We start from the raw sequence: 18,927 nt of genomic DNA on the forward strand, positions 1-18,927 counted from the left end.
CTCCTTTCTCATAGCTGAGGCGATTGGGAATGCCCCCGTGTGTGAGAGGGGGTGCTGGTGGTGCTCTGAACTGACTGACGGGGCGTCCGCAGTGCGGGGAAGCTGCCCGGGCTGGGGCTGGGCCCCGGGACGCCTCTCCTCGCAGCTGCGGAGCTGGGAACAGGAGACCCCATCAGTCATGAGGTCTAGGCTCCACTTCCAGGGCTCATTCATACCCAAGAGGTGCATCCAGCTTTAAAGTTGGTTGGTGGCTATTTTACAGGACTGTCAACAATCAGCCAGCCGCAGCCTTCAGACCAGTCTGTGGCGTGCACCGCCCTGGCTGCGGGAGCCTGCAGTGGCTGTGATTAGACTGTTTGCACTCAGTGTTAGAAGGTACCTGTGCTCATGTTACTAGACAGCTGTGGCTCTACATGGAGCAGGCCTGGGGTCGAACCCATCCTGCCACTAGCCAGCTGTGAGGCCTCCAGCCCCCCACTCTTCTCCTCTCAGCCTTGCTTCTTTGTGAAATGGATTCGCTGGCCCCTTGAAGGGCTTCTGGAGGGATTGAGGAGAACGCGTTTATGAGCACAGCCGTGCAGTGCCTGCTGGGCGGGGATGAAGTCCTGTTTCAGGTACAGCCTTGGGTGCTTCTAATGCAGTCCACCCCAACCCGGTCCCGGAGACCCCCTGGTGTAGTACTGGGTTTGTAAATGTTGGCTGGTTTTCTTTTCTGTCTCCCTGTTTGTGGGGACTTGTGACGGGAATATCCAGTTCTCTGAAAATGAGACTCACCAAGGATCTGAAAATCTGCCCGAATTTTCTCTGAAAACTCTCAGCCAGAGATGCTCCCTCCTCTCAGTGCCCACCCCGTGTGAACTTCGTCCTCCGAGCCTGTCTCTGGGCCTGGAGGGAGGACACGGGAGGACTACTTCTAGCATTGTCCTGTGCAGCCCTGTGCTCCGGTAGGCAGAGGAGCAGCACAGGAAGTGGGGTTCAGAGGCCCCAGAAGGGGGGTCTGCACCACCTCCTTACATAGGGAGCCCTGCATGTCCGTCTGCCACTGGGGGCCAGCTGGGCTTCCGCAGGAACCTGGTGTGTGCACGCCCGATTTCCCTCCACCCTGGAGCGGAAGTGCCCTGCTGATGCTGGCGCAGAGCCACGCAGGCTCTGCAAACAAAAGTTTACTTTGTGACGTCAGAGTGCTTGTGCCCCACGTGATCTCCGCTTGCAGCCAGGACACAGCTTGATCCGCCCAGCTAGCGTGGAAAAGCCAAGCCAAGGCAGGGCAAGGGACTGGAGGGCGACTGGGAAGGCTGGCGGCCTCGTGCTTCCTGCCGTCCTGACGGCGCTGAGCAGCCCGCAGCCCCCAGCCGCCAGCCACAGCACTCTGCTGCCCGCCGCGGTGTGGGAAGCTGTGATCGAAAGCTGACTGGAAAGAACTGCTTGTATCATTCCAAATGGGGAGCCCCAGGCCAAAACAGACAAGACCGGTTTTAAAAGTCTCAGTTCAAAGCAGCTTGAGACTTTGTTTTTCTCTCACTGTTCTCCCCCTCAGAGGGGACCCCCCAGTCCCTCCCTTTCCGGCTGCCCCATCCTCAACTGAGTCAGGGCCCAGCCGAGGTTCGCTGGGAGCACAGGAAGTGAGGCCTGGCCTTCCGGCCGCCAGCAGCCAGCGAGCACATTCAGCTGCGCCCCCCCCAAAACCACAGCGTGTTAGAGACAGCCAGGAGTGCCGTGCAGGGTGATGGCAGCCACTCCATGTTCCTCAGGGAGGCGGAAGAATCCGAGGAACGAGGGGACAGGCTGTCTGGGATGCACATAATGAGCACCAGGGTTAGACATCCACCTTTGTCCTGGCTCCTGAGAGATCATTAGAAACAGGGCCTATCATCCGCGAGCAAAGGTTTAAACCAGCGCCACGGACAAGCCTCACACCTCTGCATTTTCCCTAGCTTCTTCAGATTTTGGTATGGAATTTAAGGACACTTGTTTCTCTATGCAAATCTCCTACTAGCTGTGCCCTGACAAGTAGACACAAGGTTCCCTTCCTCCTCAGTAGCCTGAGTGACCAACTCAGCCAAATGGCATTCACTATAATTCCTTTCTGTGGACTCTTTGAATTCTTGTTTGCTTATTATAAGGTCTGTGTCAGTGGCCTATTCCCTGCTGGCTCAGTTTTGGTAGATCAGATACATCTAGAAATGTGCCCTTTTTTTTTTCTAGATTTTTCCAGTTTATTTGAATATAGTTGCTCAAATATTTCTTTGTGATCATCTGGATTTCATTGGTATTTGTTGTGAGGTCCCTTTTTATATCTCTCATTTTATAAATTTGGGTCTTCCCTCCTACTTTCAGGTTAGATCTTCTAGGGGTTTATCGGTCATACTTATTTTTTCCGAAAAACAGCTTTTTGTTTCATTGCTTTTGATGTGTAATTTTTTGTTTAGTGTCAATCATATTAACTTCTCTCACCTTTAGCATTTCTTTCTAATTTTTGAGTTGTCCTGTTCTTATTTTTCTAGGCGCTTCAGATGCATCATTGGGCTGTTTGTGATCTGTCTGTGGTTTTGATGTAGGCACTCAGAGCTGCAGGTTCCACTCAGCACTGCTTTTGAGGTATCCCCAAGCTTCTGGTCACATATGCTTTCATTTTCACTAGATTCTAGGAACTTTCTTAGTTCTCCCCTTAATGCTTCAGTGACCACATTCAACAATGTGCTAGTCAATCTCCATGTGTTTAACTATTTTCTGTAAGTTCAATGTTGGATTCTAGTTTAATTCCATTATGGTTTGATAAAGCACAGGAAATTAAGTTTCATTTGTATTTGCCAAGACTTCCTTTATGTCCTAAAATGCAACTTAATTTGGAAAAAGTTCCATAGGATGCTGAGAAGAAATGTGATTTATGCAGCTGCTGGGTGAAATACTAGTTCATTTGGCTTAGAGTATCATTTAATTCTGCAATTTCTTTTTTTTGGAGGGGGGTTGGGGGGACAGTCAGTCATGGGGCTTGAACTCCCAGCCTGGGTGTTATCTCTGATCTCCTTTTGCTAGCTCTCTACCACTTTGAGCCACTTCTGGTTTTCTGGTGCTTAATTGGAGACAAAAGTCTCATAGACTTTTCTGTCCAAGTTGGCATTGAACTATGATCCTCAGTTCTCAGCCCCTTGAGTAGCTAGGATTACAGATGTGAATCACCAGTGTCCAGCTTAATTCTGAGATTTCTTTGTTGACTTTTTTTTTTATAATTTAGATGGTCCATCCATCAGTAAGGGTGAGACACTGAAGCCTCGCGGATTACAGTGACAGGGTCTGTCTGTAGTCTTAAGTCCAGGAATATCTGTTTACTGAACTTGGGTACACCAATATTTGGTTTGTGTATGTTTACAATTTTAACTTCCTCTGGGTGGACTTTTCCTTTTATTTATAAGTAATCTTCTTTGTCATTTTTGACTAATTTTAGTTTTGAATCTATTTTGTCACATATAACAACTGCCTGTTTTTTTGGGGGGGGTCCACTTACTTGGAAAATTGTTTTCCATCCTTTACCCTATATTTATGTTCCTCGTGAGATGTGTTTCTTGTAGACAACAAGGGGCTGGGCCTTTGCTTTTCTTTGTTTTTTGTTTTTGTTTTGGTCGGTCTTGGGGCTTGAACTCTGGGCCTGGGCGCTGTCCCTCAGCTCTTCAGCTCAAGGCAAGCACTATACCACTTGGGCCACAGTGCCACTTCCTGTTTTCTAGTGGTTTATTGGAGATAAGAGTCTCCCGGACTTTCCTGCCTGGGTTGTCTTTGAACCGTGATCCTCAGATCTCAACCTCCTAAATAGCTAGGATTACAGGTGTGAGCCACCGGCACCCAGCTTTGAGCCTTTGCTTTGTTGTTGTTGTTGTTTATTGTGAAAATACTGTACAGAGGGGTTACAATTACATGGGCAAGATAATGAGTACATTTCTTATCAAGCATTGTAGCCTCCTCCTTTGTTTCCCCTTCTCATCCCTTTCCATCCTCCCCCTGCCCCCCCACCCAACCCTCCCCGCTCCCCCCCCAACCAAAGTTGTAAAGTTCATTTTCGACATAACGACTTGTACATCTCATTGTTGCAATGGGTCCACCTGAATCCCTATTTAAACAATTTGTTTTTCCCCTTCCCATCCACAAATTATACCGACATCAAATACAGTGAAAGCAGGGGTTATACTGTGGGGAGGGACATACAAAGCAACAAAGAAATAATCTTATAAATGTGTTAGAAACAATCGCATGAAAGAAAAAAAATTGAATACATATCTTAGGTTTCATTTCCCTAACAGAGCCTTTGCTTTTTAATTCAACTTGCCATTCTGTGTTTTCTGAGTGGGGAGTTGAGATTATTATTCAGTGTTAATACTGAAAAAGTATGACATATTCGCTGTCTCTATGGTTGTTATGAATTTTATTTCTTTTCTGTTTCTCCATTGCTATGGTATTTCATCTAGTAGAATGTCCCTGTTTTCATTTGTAGGATTTCAAACATTTTCTGCAGTGCTCATTTTATGGTCATGAATTTCTTTAGCTTTGGCTTATCATGAGAGCTTTTCATTTCTCCCTCAAGTATAAAGGATATCTTTGCAGGATACACTGATCTGGCAGTTACTATCTTTCAATTCTTTTATTAGGTCCTTCAATACTTTCCTTGCATTTACAGTTTGTGTTATTCTAATGGGATTGCCACTTCTCCTTTACAACTTTCATAATTTTTTTGTTTTGCTTAGTGTTGTAACCATAATATGTCTAGTTCTGTGGTCCTCCTTCACCTGGATGATCCTTTTTTTGTCAAGATTAGGGAGATTTTGTTATTATTTTATTTTTGTTTGTTTGTTTTTTGGGTCTGGTCATGGGGCCTGAACTCTGGGTCTGGGCACTGTCCCTCAGCTCTTCAGCTCAAGGCTAGCGCTCTACCACTTGAGCCACAGCGCCACTTCTGGCTTTTTTTCTTTTTGGTTATGTGGTGCTGAGGAATCGAACCCAGGGCCTCAGGCATGCAAGGCAAGCGCTCTACCACTGAGCCACCTTTCCAGCCCTGTTACTATTTTATTGAATGTTATCTATGCTCTCTGTATCTCTTCTCCTTTTTCTATACCCACAATTTGGTCTTTTGATGCTGTCTCAGAAATCTTGCACATTCCATCCTTATTTTTTTAGATTTTTCGATGTCTTCAATTGGTCCGATCCCTTTATTGTATCTTCAGTCTCTGATGTTGCATTTCCAGCTTGTTCTGTTCTGATGGCTAGACCCATGATCCTCAGACCCATGAGCCTCATAAGTAGCTAGGGTTACAGGCATGAGCCACAGGACCCAGCTAGGCTTTTGAGTTTTTGTTTATTTGTTTTTATCAATCATAGGGCTTGAACTCTGGGCTTGGGCGCTATCCCTCAGCCCTTCAGCTCAAGACTAGTGCTCTACCACTTAAGCCACAGCGCCACTTCCGGTTTTCCGGTTTATTGGAGATAAGAGCCTCACAGAGTTTCCTGCCCCGGCTGGCTTTGATCCATGATCCTCAGGTCTCAGCCTCCTGCGTAGCTAGGATTACAGGCGTGAACCACCGGCACCCAACTATAATTGAGTTTTTATGCGACTATTCAGTTCTTTGTTCTAAGAATTTAATTTTTTTCAAGATTTTTTACATTCCTCTGTCATATTCTGCATTTAAAAAATTTTTTATTTAGCTGTTTGCTTGAATTCTCTTTGAGCTCATTGTTTGTATCTTTGAATTCCTCCATCTGATTATCTGTCTTCTCTACATTTTATGGCTCATTCTTGTCACTTTTTTTAGTTCATTGTTTGAAATTTCTTTCTATGATCACTTAAATAATTTATTGTGAACCTTGTCAGCTTTTGAAGGAGCTATGCTTCCATGTTTATATTGTAGATTTAGTTAATGTTGGGTAATTGGCAGGTTTCGGAGTATTTTCCTGTTACCAGATCGGAGAGGTGTGGCTCAGTAGTCTAACATTCAGTTTCAATGCACAAGGCACTGTGCTAGACCTCTTCTCCATTTAGGGTGAGGAGTCTTAGCTACACAGGCTAGGGTAGTGCATGAACAAAAACCTTGTGTTTCTAGCAATCCCTAATGAAAACCTATCTTTAGATGAATATTGAAGCAAAGATGTATCTTTATTATCTTAAAGTGGAATTCAGCTTCCCTTCCCCGTGCTGGAGTGCCTGGCCAGGCTTGGAGCTTCTCGCTGTTCTGGTTGTTGTTGCTTTCACCTGTTACTATAGACTGGATGTACAGAAGGGGGTGGTGCTTACATAAGTCAGGTAACAAGTACATTTCTTTTTGGACCGTGTCCCTCCTTTTCTGCTGGTTTGATTTCTCTGTGTTGTTTTCTCTCTCCCTGCCCTCTGCTTCTTGCTTCTTGCTTCTCTCCCTTTCTTTGTCTCTTCAGAAACTAATCACTTCTGTGTTATCAAAGTGTTCTTGAGCATGAAGTGAACGTGATAGATTCTTCTAATCTGATCTCTTTCCATCACCTCTTTTTTTTTTTCTTTTATGGTGCGGGGGATTGACCTCAGGGCCTTGCACATGCTACATGAGTGTTCCCCCACCAAACGACACACCCAGCGAAGAGCTTATTTTACAATATGAAGACATGCCCACAGACAACAGAAAATCATGTTAAACATCTGCTTTTGTCACAAAAGGGGAAGTCATTGAAAGTCAGGAATGAGAGACACATTGTGCCTGGCTTTGTTGGTCTGACATCTCAGGGGCTGTCACGGGTTGCTTCCGGGAGGGAGACTCATGAATACTCAGGTGGCTGCCTTGCCACCGCCAGCGCAGCCTGGCACTGCCCCCCAGCCTCGCCGTCTTTAACATTAGGGGCCCTTTATTTCCCTTCACTTGTAGTCTCACCGGGAGGTCACGTCCTGGGTCTCAGCCATGGTGAGCTGGCAGGCAGGAGCGCCCCCATTCCATTTCGGTGGCAGAGCAGGAGGAGCGCAGGAACTTGAGTTTGGCCCAGGGAGGCTGAGGTGGCTCTAAACCCATCAGTCACTTTCAGCCACTGTGTCACCTTTGGCTCTTTTGCCCTCCTGCTACCTTCACCATGTCCCACGTGTACCACCCTTTTCCACACGAAGAGCCCAGAACCTTCTCTCTTCTTCTGCTCTTTGCACTGGAAAGTCTGTGTGCGCTGAGGTGGATGTCTTTCCTGGAAGCAGGGGCCCGCAGCTCTCACACACAGGCCAGGCCCGTGGTGGGAGGGCGGTGGGGACGGGGAGGCGAGCACAGATGTGTTCAGATCCACCTGCCTCCGCAGACATGACCAAGCAGCTGTCTGCCTGGAGCCACTCCGGCATCTGTGGGGGCAGGGCTCAGCCTGGAGCCACTCCAGCATCTGTGGGGGCAGGGCTCAGCGGAGCAAGGCCCTGCATGCAGCAGCACGCGCCTGCCCTGCGCATCCACAGTCCTCCTGCCACCGAACATGTGGCCGGGCCCTGTTCCATGGGAAGCTTCCAGAAGTTCCACCTTCGCATTCAAAGAGCCCTAATGAGCTACATGGGGGGGGGCAGAAATAACTTCCAGGACCCTTTCGTTTTTCATGAAAGACAGATGCTCCACGGAGAAACCCAGTTTCTTCCCGGCCTGTGCCCTGGCCTGACCTCAGGTGCAATGTGCCCTGTTTCTGAGTGTTTTGCTTCCCCCGCATCGGGGGCTCCCGCTGAGCCCGGCGCTTCCTTTGTACCTTCTTCTTAGTGATGTGTAATTCTTTGCGTTGGTGTTGCTGTCACAAGGCTGCCCTGACAAAAACAAAAAGAAGAGAAGTAAGGCTTCCCCCTCCCCCCCTCCTGCCATGCTCGTGAGGGTCTCCGTCCACCAAATGAGGTCGACAGGGGCTCCGTGCCACTGGGTGGTAGGGAAGCCCTTGTGGACCCCACCCAGCCTGGGGGTTGTGAGCTGAGATCCAAGCCCAGTTGTCCTGTTCACGAGCCTGGGAGGCGGGGCAAAGCCCTTCTTCAGAGATCCCCCCACCAGTTCTGTGGACCAGCCCAGAGCCTGCTGGCACCCAGGGGCATCCACAGGCCCACGGGAGCGTCGCGTAGCCTACAGGAAACTGTCCTGACAGCACGGGAAGCTCACCATGAGCATCCTAATCATCGTGAGTACACAGACGGACTGAATGTTCACTCCGCTAACCATCCTGAACGCTTGCCTGCTGTCGTTTCGTGCTGTCTTCTCCAGAACTATCCCTGAGACTAAGGGATGGCAGCAGGCCCGTCCCCACCGCCCTGCCGCCTCCTCAGGCACTGAGAGGGAAGCAGGCAGCACAGCACCCAGCGGCCTCTCCTGCCCTCTGAGTGTTTGTGTTTCCGAAGGTGAGAAGAAAACGTACACAGTGTGGTTCAGTGCCGAGCAGGCTTGCTCTTTTAGCTGCTTGTTAAACAAGCATTTATGGAGCGTGATTTATTGACTTATGCATGACTTGGGAGTTTCCAAGCGTACGCTGGAGCTGGGTTCCGTGTGATGCAGCAGCGCGGTCACCAATGGCAGGAGGTAAAGCGGTGTGCAGAGAGGTTGGGGGAGGGCAGCCCCAGCTCCGTGTCCAAGGGAGGTGCCACGAGGCCGGCGAATCAGCCACACGGTGGAGGCAGCATCACACCATCCACCCGGGTCAAAAGACAAGCCCGGAGCGCGTGTGTAGCCTGTCTGAGGCAGCCCGTCACTGGTGAATGAGCAGTTTCATGAAAGGGGGTCCTTGCACCATGGGGGAGGCCTGAAGGTGCTCCTGTCCTGAGGCCTCCACCCCAGGGCTGGCCAAAGCGCTGGCTCTGGGCACATGGTGCAGCTGTTTGGGTGCTAACCTCCAGGGCCTCACCGAGGGGCCAGGTACACGGGTAGGCCCCAGCCTGACAGGGATGGGCAGAGCTTGGTGGGCAGCCTCCGGGCAGAGCAGGGGATGGGGGGTGCGGTGGGCAGCATCTTCATCCTGGTGCTGCTCTGAAAGCCGTCTGAGCCTTGGGGGGCCTGTTTGGCACGAGCTTTCTTGGGGTGACAAAGATGCTTGACCCTAACCCCCATCCCTGGCTGCAGTTCACCACCACTGTGAGTGTTCGTTTAAACTCAGCAAGACCTGGGCCAACAAACTGAGATGAGGGAAATGAGCCGAGTAGTTATTTATATCGTAAACCTCTTCTGGAGTGGATGGCTGCCAGTCCAGCTCGCGCTAACTTGGGAAGAAGGATCCAGTAACGTTGAAGAGGAGCCCCATGTGTGAGCTTGTTTTCAGTTTCTCTCCTGTCTGGGTTTGATGTTGCTCAGAACGAGGGCTTCACGTACCTGCCTCTCAGGGCGTGCTGGCATGATGGAGAAAGCCCCGTTCTGCACAGCCGTCTGCCCAGACACATGAAAGCCAAGGCCCCTTTCTGCAGATGCCTGAAGACTGTCATTAAGGCTGCTCTCAAGAAGTTGGAATACATGGAGCTGATTCTTTAAAGATGTTATTTCTTGAAGCCACAGTTGCTCTTTCTTTGTTCCTCCCCAAAACATAGCCCTCTGAGCTCTGGGCTGCTGTGTATCACCTCAACAAAGAGAAGGAAGAAAAGGAAAGAAACTGCAAGCCGAGAGGCAGTCTGGTTATAAAAAGGCTGAAAAAGATTGATTAAGGGAAAGAACTATCCTTACTTTCTTAAGCTCCTAAAATATTGCACGCTTTCAAGTTACGCCAATTAAAAAAAAAAACTCGGAGCTCATGTTGAGCCCTGGCTTCTCACCTCAGTTAAGTTGCAGGGCTGAAGGGAGGAGGGCAGGGTGTGCGGCCCGTGCCTGCCCAGCGGAGCCTGCCCGTGCTGCGTCTGCCATGGAGAAGCCGCGGGGAGACCCCTTCCCCCCGCCAGGCCTTCGTCCTGGTCACCCACAGCGGAGGATGCCCACTCTGAATAAGATAAGCCCCGGAGACTTACCACTGCGCCAGCCGCATGGACGCCGGAGTGGCCGTGGATGCCCGTCCCAACAAAGCGCTATCGTTGGGCATTGGCACGAGACAGCCGAGGTAAAGCAAGATGCCGTCTGCATGGCCTCCAAACACAGTTGCCCTGGGATCCAAGACCACGCACCCCGCCTCACCTCTGCTCACAGCAGTGGCCTGGGGACAGGGCCGCATCACACAGCCACATAGCTTGGAAGGCAGCGGGGCACTTGCTGAGTGACCACACTGTCCAGCCAGCAGCTGTGTGCCCACCCCCGACACTGCCGCGTGACCCGTGGGAGCAAGAGGCGCACAGAGCCTCTGCAGCCAGGCGTGCCTACCGGGCAGCTGCTCCCTGCTTGCTGGGCCGGCTCACCACCTGACAGCCCGGGAAGCGCCTTTCTCCTGTGCTCAGCCCACGCACTCCCTGCAACCCCCCCAGCCTCCCTGCTGCGTCCACCGTCATCCCGCACACCCCGGGCTCATCCTGCCTCTGCCAGTCACTCCTCCGTGGACGGACCTGTGAAGACCCTGCCACTTTCTCCCTCCATGGCCTGCTTCGGGCGTCCCTGGACATCAGGGTGCCACCTCCACTGGAACACTCTGGTCTCCAGGCACAGAGCCCGGCCTCTGCCCCTCTAGCTCAGCCCCCTCCTGTACGCACCCATGGACATTTTAGCTGGCTGTCCCAGGAAACCCGTTCCTTCCATCTGGGTGAGAGACTTCCAGGGGGAAAGGCCGTACACCGTTGTTCATCGTTTTCTCCCACGGCCACCTGAGCCGTGTGTAGGCCGCGGGGAGGGCGGGGCTTGTTTCTGTGTGGAGCATTGGCTCCTCCCACAGCAGGTGGAGATGGTGCTTGGAACCTGGCAATCAGACATGGAGAGGGTGTGATCGTGGGGAGCAACCCCGCCAGGTTCTCAGGGCTCTGGTGAGGAGAGGGAGGCCCTCCCCGCCTGAGCCCGTGAGCAGCCCCTGTGGTGGGGTCGGACATAGAGAGAGGCGCCCTGTGCTGTGGCCCACTGAGAGCGTTGTTCTCAACTCCTGACTGTCCAGGAACCTTCCAGGGCTCGTGAGAGCTACGGTGCCCGGGACTCTTGCTCGTTTCTGCCTTGCTGCCACAGTTAGCCATTTCGGTCCTTTTTTTTTTCTTTTCTTTTCTTTTTGGTCAGTCGTGGGGCCTGAACTCTGGGCCTGGGCGCTGTCCCTCAGCTCTTCAGCTCAAGGCGAGCGCTCTACTACTTAAGCCACAGCCCCACTTCCGGCTTTTTCTTTTTTCTGCTTATGTGGTGCTGAGGAATGGAACCCAGGGTCTCATGCATGCAAGGCAAGCGCTCTACCACTGAGCCACCTTCCCAGCCTCATGTCCTTTTCTTTAAAAATTTCCACAGAGCCCAGAAAAAGCAAGCCCCAAAGCGCATTGTCCTCCGCAGGGAAACACCGGTTCTGTGTGGCAGAGGGACACGCACCCTGCCAGGCGGCCCTCGGGGAGCAGGACCGCAGGGAGCGGCGACGTCCTAGCGGGCTCAGAAGAGCTGTGAATAACCGCTGGCAGTAAGCACAACCCTGGCGGTCACATCGCCTCGCTGCCAACCCGGTGCCTGCTCTGGCGGCTGCTCCCTGACCCCTGTGCTTTGTGCTGGGCAGAGCCTGGGGCCCAGGCAGGCCAGGCTGCCGTGGAGGGGCAAAGCTCCCCTCTTCCTGTGTGTGAGGCCCAGCTCACCACACCTGCGGGTGTCCGCATTCGTGGCCCCCCCCCCCCCCCCCCCCGTGTCTCCTGGCCCCTCTCCGGCCTCGGCCCCAGCATAGTAACAGCGGGAGGGCGCGGGCGACAGCGGGAGATCCCGTCCTGTCCCGAGCTGAAGTTCTGGGATTCTGATCGGATTTGCCATCACCCCGCTGGCTTTACCCGCAAAGTGCGTGAGCTGTAGCGCCCGCGTCTCCTGCTTCCGTTCCGTGGCGCAGGCACGCCCGGCCTCTGTCCGGCTTGAGGCCTCTACTGCCCCCTCTCGCACACGGCGCCCCCTGCTCCGCCCGCAGCGCAGCGTCGGGACCTGCCCTGCTGTCTCTCCAGCGGCCCTCTCCTCCACCTGCTTTCCCTCCGGGTCACCAGCCCGGGGAGCCCCCCCCCAGCCACTGTCCCGCGCTCTCACCTCTCAGGAGGAGCTGGGTCTCTGCGGCCCCGCCCGGGCCCCAGGCGCCGCCGGCCGGGTGGGACGGGGTCTGGAGGGACGGGGCCGGGTGCGACGGGGCCGGGGCCGGGAGGGACGACGGGGCCGGGTGGGACAGGGTCGGGTTTGATGGGGCCGGGTGCGACGGGGCCGGGTGGGACGGGGCCGGGTGCGATGGGGCCGGGAGGGATTGGGACGGGGCCGGGTGGGATGGGGTCGGGTGGGACGGGGCCGGGTGGGATGGGGTCGGGTTTGATGGGGTCGGGTTTGATGGGGCCTGGAGGGACGGGGCCGGGTGCGATGGGGCCGGGAGGGATTGGGACGGGGCCGGGTGGGATGGGGTCGGGTTTGATGGGGTCGGGTTTGATGGGGCCTGGAGGGACGGGGTCGGGTGGGACGGGGTCGGGAGCGCCCGTGTTCGCGGGGCTGTCCGCAGGCGCCAGCGCTGGCCTCCTGGCTGCGTCGGCGGCGCGCCCGCTGCTGCCTCCCGGCTGTGGAGCCGTGCTGGGTGCGTCCACAGTGGCACTTGTCTTGGCGTGAATCCTGAAGCTAAGGCTGAGTGCGTGGGCCGAGTTCTTTCTAGAGAAGACGCTGGGCTCATGGTGTGGAGGCTGGGAAGTCCACGCGCCCAGCGCTGGCGCCCGGTGAGGCCCCGGGAGGGCTCGGCGTGCTGCCGCCGCGTCGCGGCCCGGCCCGGGAGAGGACATCGCGGGGACCAGCGGGCCACTCCTTATAAAGCCACGCTGCTCTCACGGCGGCCCCACAGCACGGCCTCGTCTGACCCTAACGACCTGCCCCACCGCTAGCCCACGCTGGTGCGCATGCGCATGGACAGCACCGGACCCACTGGCTCCTGTACGTTTTATTTTCCAAGAAACCATCAGACCAAGCTGGGGACCATGGCATCGCCTGTAATGCCAGCTTCTGAGGAGGCTGAGGCAGGAAGAAGGCTCGACCTTGGGAGTTCGGGGCAGCCGGCCACGTGGTGCCAGCCTGTGGAGCCTCTGAACGGCAGTCACGCGAAGCCCGTCCTGCCGGGCCTCTGACGCGTGCGTGCCTGCGTGCGTGCTTGCGTGCCTGCCCGCGTACCTGCCCGCCTGCCTGCCCGCCTGCCTGCCTGCCTGCCCGCCTGCGTGCGTGCCTGCCCGCCTGCCCGCCCGCCTGCCTGCGTGCTTGCGTGCCTGCCCGCCTGCCTGCGTGCCCGCCCGCCCGCCTGCGTGCCCGCCTGCCTGCCCGCCTGCGTGCCTGCGTGCTTGCGTGCCCGCCCGCCTGCCCGCCCGCCTGCCTGCGTGCCCGCCCGCCTGCCTGCGTGCCCGCCCGCCCGCCTGCGTGCCCGCCTGCGTGCCTGCCCGCCCGCCTGCGTGCCTGCCCGCCCGCCTGCGTGCCCGCCTGCGTGCCCGCTCTGTGCCCGGCTTCCCCGCTCTTGGCTCGGCCTTTCGTGTTCCCAGTGTGTGAGACAGGTCCGGTTCGCTGTCTTTCCTGCTTTCGGTCTCCCTTCCTCCTCTCGTTTCACTCTCACCCTCCTGTTTCCCGTGCGAGAGCGCTGGCGTCCGCACGCGGGGCGACTGCGGCTCCTGTGCTCAAGTCCCCTCCGCCGAGGCCCTGCCTCGCCGGTTCTTGTTTCGGTCGTGCCGGGTGGAACCCGTGGCTGGCGCCGGCGAGGCCAGCGCTGCCCCGAGCGGCACCCGGCCCGCTCTGCCTCGCCTCTGCCTCTGAAGTTGGGGTCAGGGTCTGTGTGGTGACCTGATGACGGGGGGCAGGAGGCTGCTCACGTGTGACGGTCCTCATTCGCGGGGACCCCGGGGCGCCTGCATCGCCTTCTCAGGAGGGGTGTCCCCATGTGCTGCGTCCGGTGCTCCCCCCACCCCACCAGGCTGCAGCAGGCTGCCTGGCCGCTGCCCTTGCAGGTGGAGAACAAAGGCGTCTACCCCAAGTCAGGACCTGGCCCGGCCATGCGTCTCTAACCGCTGCAGTTGAAGTGCGGCCCAAACGACTGGTGCCGCAGCAATGGCCGTGTTCTCCACCCAAGCCCGGGCGCTGGCGAGCAGGCCGGGCATGCGCTTTCTCGCACACCCCCTGCCTTCGAGTCGTCCCCGGGTTAAATCCACACCGTCCCCAGCTCCACGGGAGGCTGGCGCTGCCCGTGCGGCATCCTGTGGTTCCTGACATTCATGGCCACACGTTAGAGAGCCAGGGATAAGGAAGACTCGAACCCTCAGTCCCACCACCCCACGCCGGCCTTGTACCCACCTCGGTGCCGCCGGGCCTTGGAGGTAGCCGTGTTTTAGTGATGCCTCCTGGAGGCTTCCAGACACCTCGGGCCCTGAGGCCTGTTTTCAGATGCAGAGCCTATCGGGTGGGACCCCAGGGCCTCCTGTCTGGAAACTTCGGTGGGGATTCCCAGGGCGAGGCCAGCCTTCCCCTAGGAAGCCGCTGCTGCCCTGCCTGCAGCCAGTGTGTCCCCCAGGTCCCCGGACACCAACACCCCACTCCCTGCCACGCCAGAAGCGCTGCAAAGACCCTCAGGAGGCCAACCAGAGCCGGGCAAACCTTGTTTTCTATTTTTTAAATGTGTTCCCTACCACCTCAGATCTGCTTGTCAGCAGGTGTAAGGCCTCCGGCGCTCCGGCCTGTGCCAGCCGCACAAGCGCAGGCCCTCCCCCCCCCCCCCCCCCACCTTCTCCCCTGTGTGTGTGGGGGGGCTGCTGCTCACTCCCTGGGACACAGTGGCACCCCTCTTGCAGGGACCACAGGGTCTCCCCACCGGTGGGCTGTCTGGGAGTCCTGTGCCTTTCTGGCTGGAGGTGAGATGGGCTTCCCCGGCTGCTCAGCCCCTGCTCTCCCCAGCCTCTCCTGCACCCCCCTCCAGGACACCCCCAGCCTCCTTCCTGTATCCAGCCTTACCTTGGTTGCTTGGGGTACCAGATTTGGACTTGTGGCCCAGATCTAGGCACCGAGTGTGCAGGCTGGGTGTCTGCCCTCCTTTGCTTGACCTGTGCCTAGGCCCGGCCTGCCCTCCAGCCTGGCCGCATCAGCACAGAACGTCTTCGGGTGGGGTGGGGGGGGCCGGGCTGCTGCGTGTACCCTGCTCCTCCACTCGTGCCTTCCCTCTCCCCAGTCCCCGCCATGCACCCAGCTCCCCGCCATGCACCCAGTCCTGCCATGCACCCAGCTCCCCGCCATGCACCCAGCTCCCCGCCATGCACCCAGTCCTGCCACGCACCCAGCTCCCCGCCATGCACCCAGTCCTGCCATGCACCCAGCTCCCCGCCATGCACCCAACTCCCCGCCATGCGCCCCAGCTCCCCGCCATGCACCCGGCTCCCCGCCATGCGCCCGGCTCCCCGCCATGCGCCCGGCTCCCCGCCATGCGCCCGGCTCCCCGCCATGCGCCCGGCTCCCCGCCATGCACCCAGCCCTGCCAAGGCGGTGTCTCCCCTCCCTTTCCTCTCCTCGGCCTTGGCTGGCACAGCTTGCTGTCACGTGCCTCCCGCCCCGTGCCTGCTGGCCTGGCTGGCTGTGGCCGGTCACTGTGGCACTCCAACGGTGGAGGCCAGGACTCTGCACACACCTCCTCACCTAGCACCCTGTGGCTAGGGAGACGCTCCACAGAACCCTCTGGAACTGGAGGCTGCCCCTGAAGTCCATGCCCACCAAGCTGGCCTTGTGGATAGGATACCCCAAAGGAGAGAGGTGGTCTTTACGCCTCCAGGCTGGTAGGCAAGCAGCCATCCTTTAAAAGGTACCAGGTGGGCGTCCATGGCTCATGCCTGCGATCCTAGCTGCTCAGGAGGCAGAGATTGGGAAGATCATGGTTTGAGGCCAGCCAGGGCAAAATAAAGTTGGTGAGACCCCATTGTAAACAGTGCTAGGAGTGCCCTAGCACCCCAAGATTCTGTGTGTTGCGCCGACTAGAGGCCAAGAGCTCAGACCAGCCCCTGCCTGAGGCCTTGCCCGGGCCGCCCATTGGGTCCCAGACTGTGTACAGAGCTCCCACATCCCACGCCCATGCCAGGCTGAGCCACGGCGGAGGGGTCTGCTGCCTGCCTGCCCGCCCTCCCACTGTCCTCCTGGGCCTGGGGCACCAAGGGCCCTCTGTGACTTTCATGTCCATGCCACAAATCCTTTCCGTCCTTCATGGAACCATTCAGAAACAGCTGCGTCAGGAGCTGAGCTTGGGGTGTGAGGAGGGGGGTCAGTAGGATGCCCAAGGGGAAGGCAGGGCAACGCTGTTGGGGGGACAGGAGGAGCAGAGCTGGAGGGAGAGGAAAAAGTCCCGGGCAAAGTCAAGGAAGCTGCCATCTGGGCCGAGTCCTCGGTGCCCAGGGGGCAGTGCAGGGGTCGGGGACAGCCAGGGCTCCCCATGCCTGGGGAGTCAGAGGTGGCAGTGTCTGGCAGATTCTGGTCAGGGCCAGCTGTGGGTGGAAAGGTTGAAGTCAGCAGGGCCAGGGCACAGAGACCCTGCGCCCCCCCCACACACACACAGGGAGCTCGGGAGCTACACACAGGGAGCTACACACAGCTCCCTACACACAGGGAGCCTCCCTGTGCCACAGGAAACTGCAGGCTGCAGGCTGCAAGGCAGGAATCTGTGGGATGCTGCGTGGGCACGGGTGGAACCCGCGTGGTTCTATGGGGACATGGGTGTGGGTGGAATCTGTGGTTCTATGGGGATGTGGGCGTGGGTGGAATCTGTGGTTCTATGGGGATGTGGGCGTGGGTGGAATCCGCATGGTTCTGTGGGACGTGGTGTGGGTGGAATCTGGTTCTGCGGGGACATGGTGTGGGTGGAATCTGTGGTTCTATGGGGATGTGGGCGTAGGTGGAACCCACGTGGTTCTGTGGGACGTGGTGTGGGTGGAATCTGTGGTTCTGCGGGGACGTGGGCATGGGTGGAATCTGTGGTTCTATGGGGACGTGGTGTGAGTGGAATCTGTGGTTCTGTGGGGATGTGGTGTGGGTGGAACCTGCGTGGTTCTGCGTGAACGTGGTGGGCAGGATCTGAGGGTCGGAAGACCCACAGCCCCAGCTTCCTGGCATGTGTGGGTCAGCATGCACAGCGCTGGGCGCTGACCTTGCCCCTCAGCTCAACACCAACAAGGGCTTCCTCCCATTCCATCTGCCTCCCCCCAGCCTGAGGCTAGCAGTGCTCTGAGTGCCGGCTGCTGGACCCCACCCTGAGCACGGTGCATGCGCTGGCCTTTCCTGGGCTGGGGGGGAATGTGCACGCACCTCACACCCAGGACTGCGCCACCCCATGAACACCGCAGGAAGGAGTAGACGCCCATGAGGGCCAAGCAGGGGCTGCTGTGCCCGGAGACACACCAAAGGCCTTCATTACTCCCCCAGATTCTGCAGCGTGCTTGGGGGGGATCCTCAGGCCGGGCTTGCCACTCCCGCGGAGAAGCGCAGCTGGGGCGGCGGGAGCTCCGGTCCCTCCTCCCACACGCTCCCCACGGTGCGCTATTGGAAATGTTTACACTTACCAAAGGAACACTTTTAACACACACACGCCAACACATAATTGTGCCATTCACAGGGTAATTACAGTGTTGATAGAACCTTGGTTTGTGGCAGCCCCCAGAAGTGAGGTCCAGAGACAGCCTGGGGTGGTCTGTGCTCAGGTCTGTGGCCCAGCCCCTCCCGCCGCCAGGCCCCTCCTCTGCAACTCAGCGCGGCCAGCGGCCTCGCCCACCACTTTCTGTGCTGGGGCTGTGTCAGAGGGACTGGGCCAGGCCCATGGTGGGGTGACCAAGACCCACGCAGAACGAAGCCACTCAGCATGGGGCGGGGGCGGGGCCATCTCCGTCTCTGTGGAGTGGTGATCCTGTATGTGCTGTGGAGAGCCAGTGTGGGCCCGGGAGAGTCCAGACACGGAGCAGGGACTCTAATGGGAGGAACAAGGCTCATGACTATCGAGTAAGGTGGAGAGGTCCCGGCGCGCCCAGTGCCTCCACTCCCATGGGTCTAAATAAGTGTGCATCCTGCCCAGCCTCGCTGCAGTGGACATCTGGGGAGCCTTCCCCCGTTCACTTGGAAGCCGTGTGTGATGCTTTGAACGTGTGTGCGTGCACACGCATGTGGTCAGGTTTTCATTTCTTGCGAGATCACCTGGAGTAGGGAACTGCTGGGGCCAAATGCTGTGAGTGGCCAGGGCATCTTCACAGGACGTTTCTGACAGTGAGGAGGGTGGGCGCTGGTGTCTCCCCGGGCCTCCCCTTTCTGCCTGCCTGGCTCAGCCCTCTCACACCTGTCCCTGTGATGGGGGAGGGGGGGGCAGCAGGCAGATGTTCGGTGGAGGGAGAGTTGGCTCATGGTTTGAACCCATAAACGTGTCTGAGAGCCAGTGTGTGCCACGAGCTGCTGACACCTGGCCAGAAGGCTGGGGACAGAAAGCCCAGCAGGCCACACTGTGCATGCTGGCATCGGAGCCGCTTTGACAGCCCACCCTCGTGCCCACAGGCCGCAGCCCGTGTAGAAATGGCTCTCCAGAAGGCTTTCCTCACCCTTGGCTGTGGAAGCCAAGCTGGCAGCCATGTTTACCCTGGCTGGGCCCCTGCCACCCGGGCAGTCCACCATAACACACTGTTCTTTTTCCGGGCTCTGCTCGGGCTTGGGACCGAGGGCAGGGCTTCAGGAATGGCCTTCTAGTCAGCCCTGGGGCAAGGGGCCCTGGGTCCCTCTGCAGGGACTGGAGTGGGCCCCGCTCCTAGGGGAGTGGGCCGCTCCCTGAGCTTCCCTGGGGGCTGTCAGCCCACGTGCAGAGTGGGGGGTGGCGATGGGTGGGGGCAGGCAGGACAGGTGGGTGGTGATGACGGGAGCA

General features: G+C 57.2%; 1 protein-coding gene across 1 annotated transcript in view; it reads left to right on the forward strand.

Moving 5' to 3' along the window:
• Atg7 (autophagy related 7) overlaps nucleotides 1-18,927 on the forward strand; it is a 172,258-nt gene that overhangs the window by 151,858 nt on the left and 1,473 nt on the right. The window lies entirely within an intron of this gene.

This window comes from Dipodomys spectabilis, unplaced genomic scaffold, assembly GCF_019054845.1.
Source record: "Dipodomys spectabilis isolate Male_0828 unplaced genomic scaffold, ASM1905484v1 ptg000054l, whole genome shotgun sequence".
NCBI lineage: Eukaryota > Metazoa > Chordata > Mammalia > Rodentia > Heteromyidae > Dipodomys > Dipodomys spectabilis.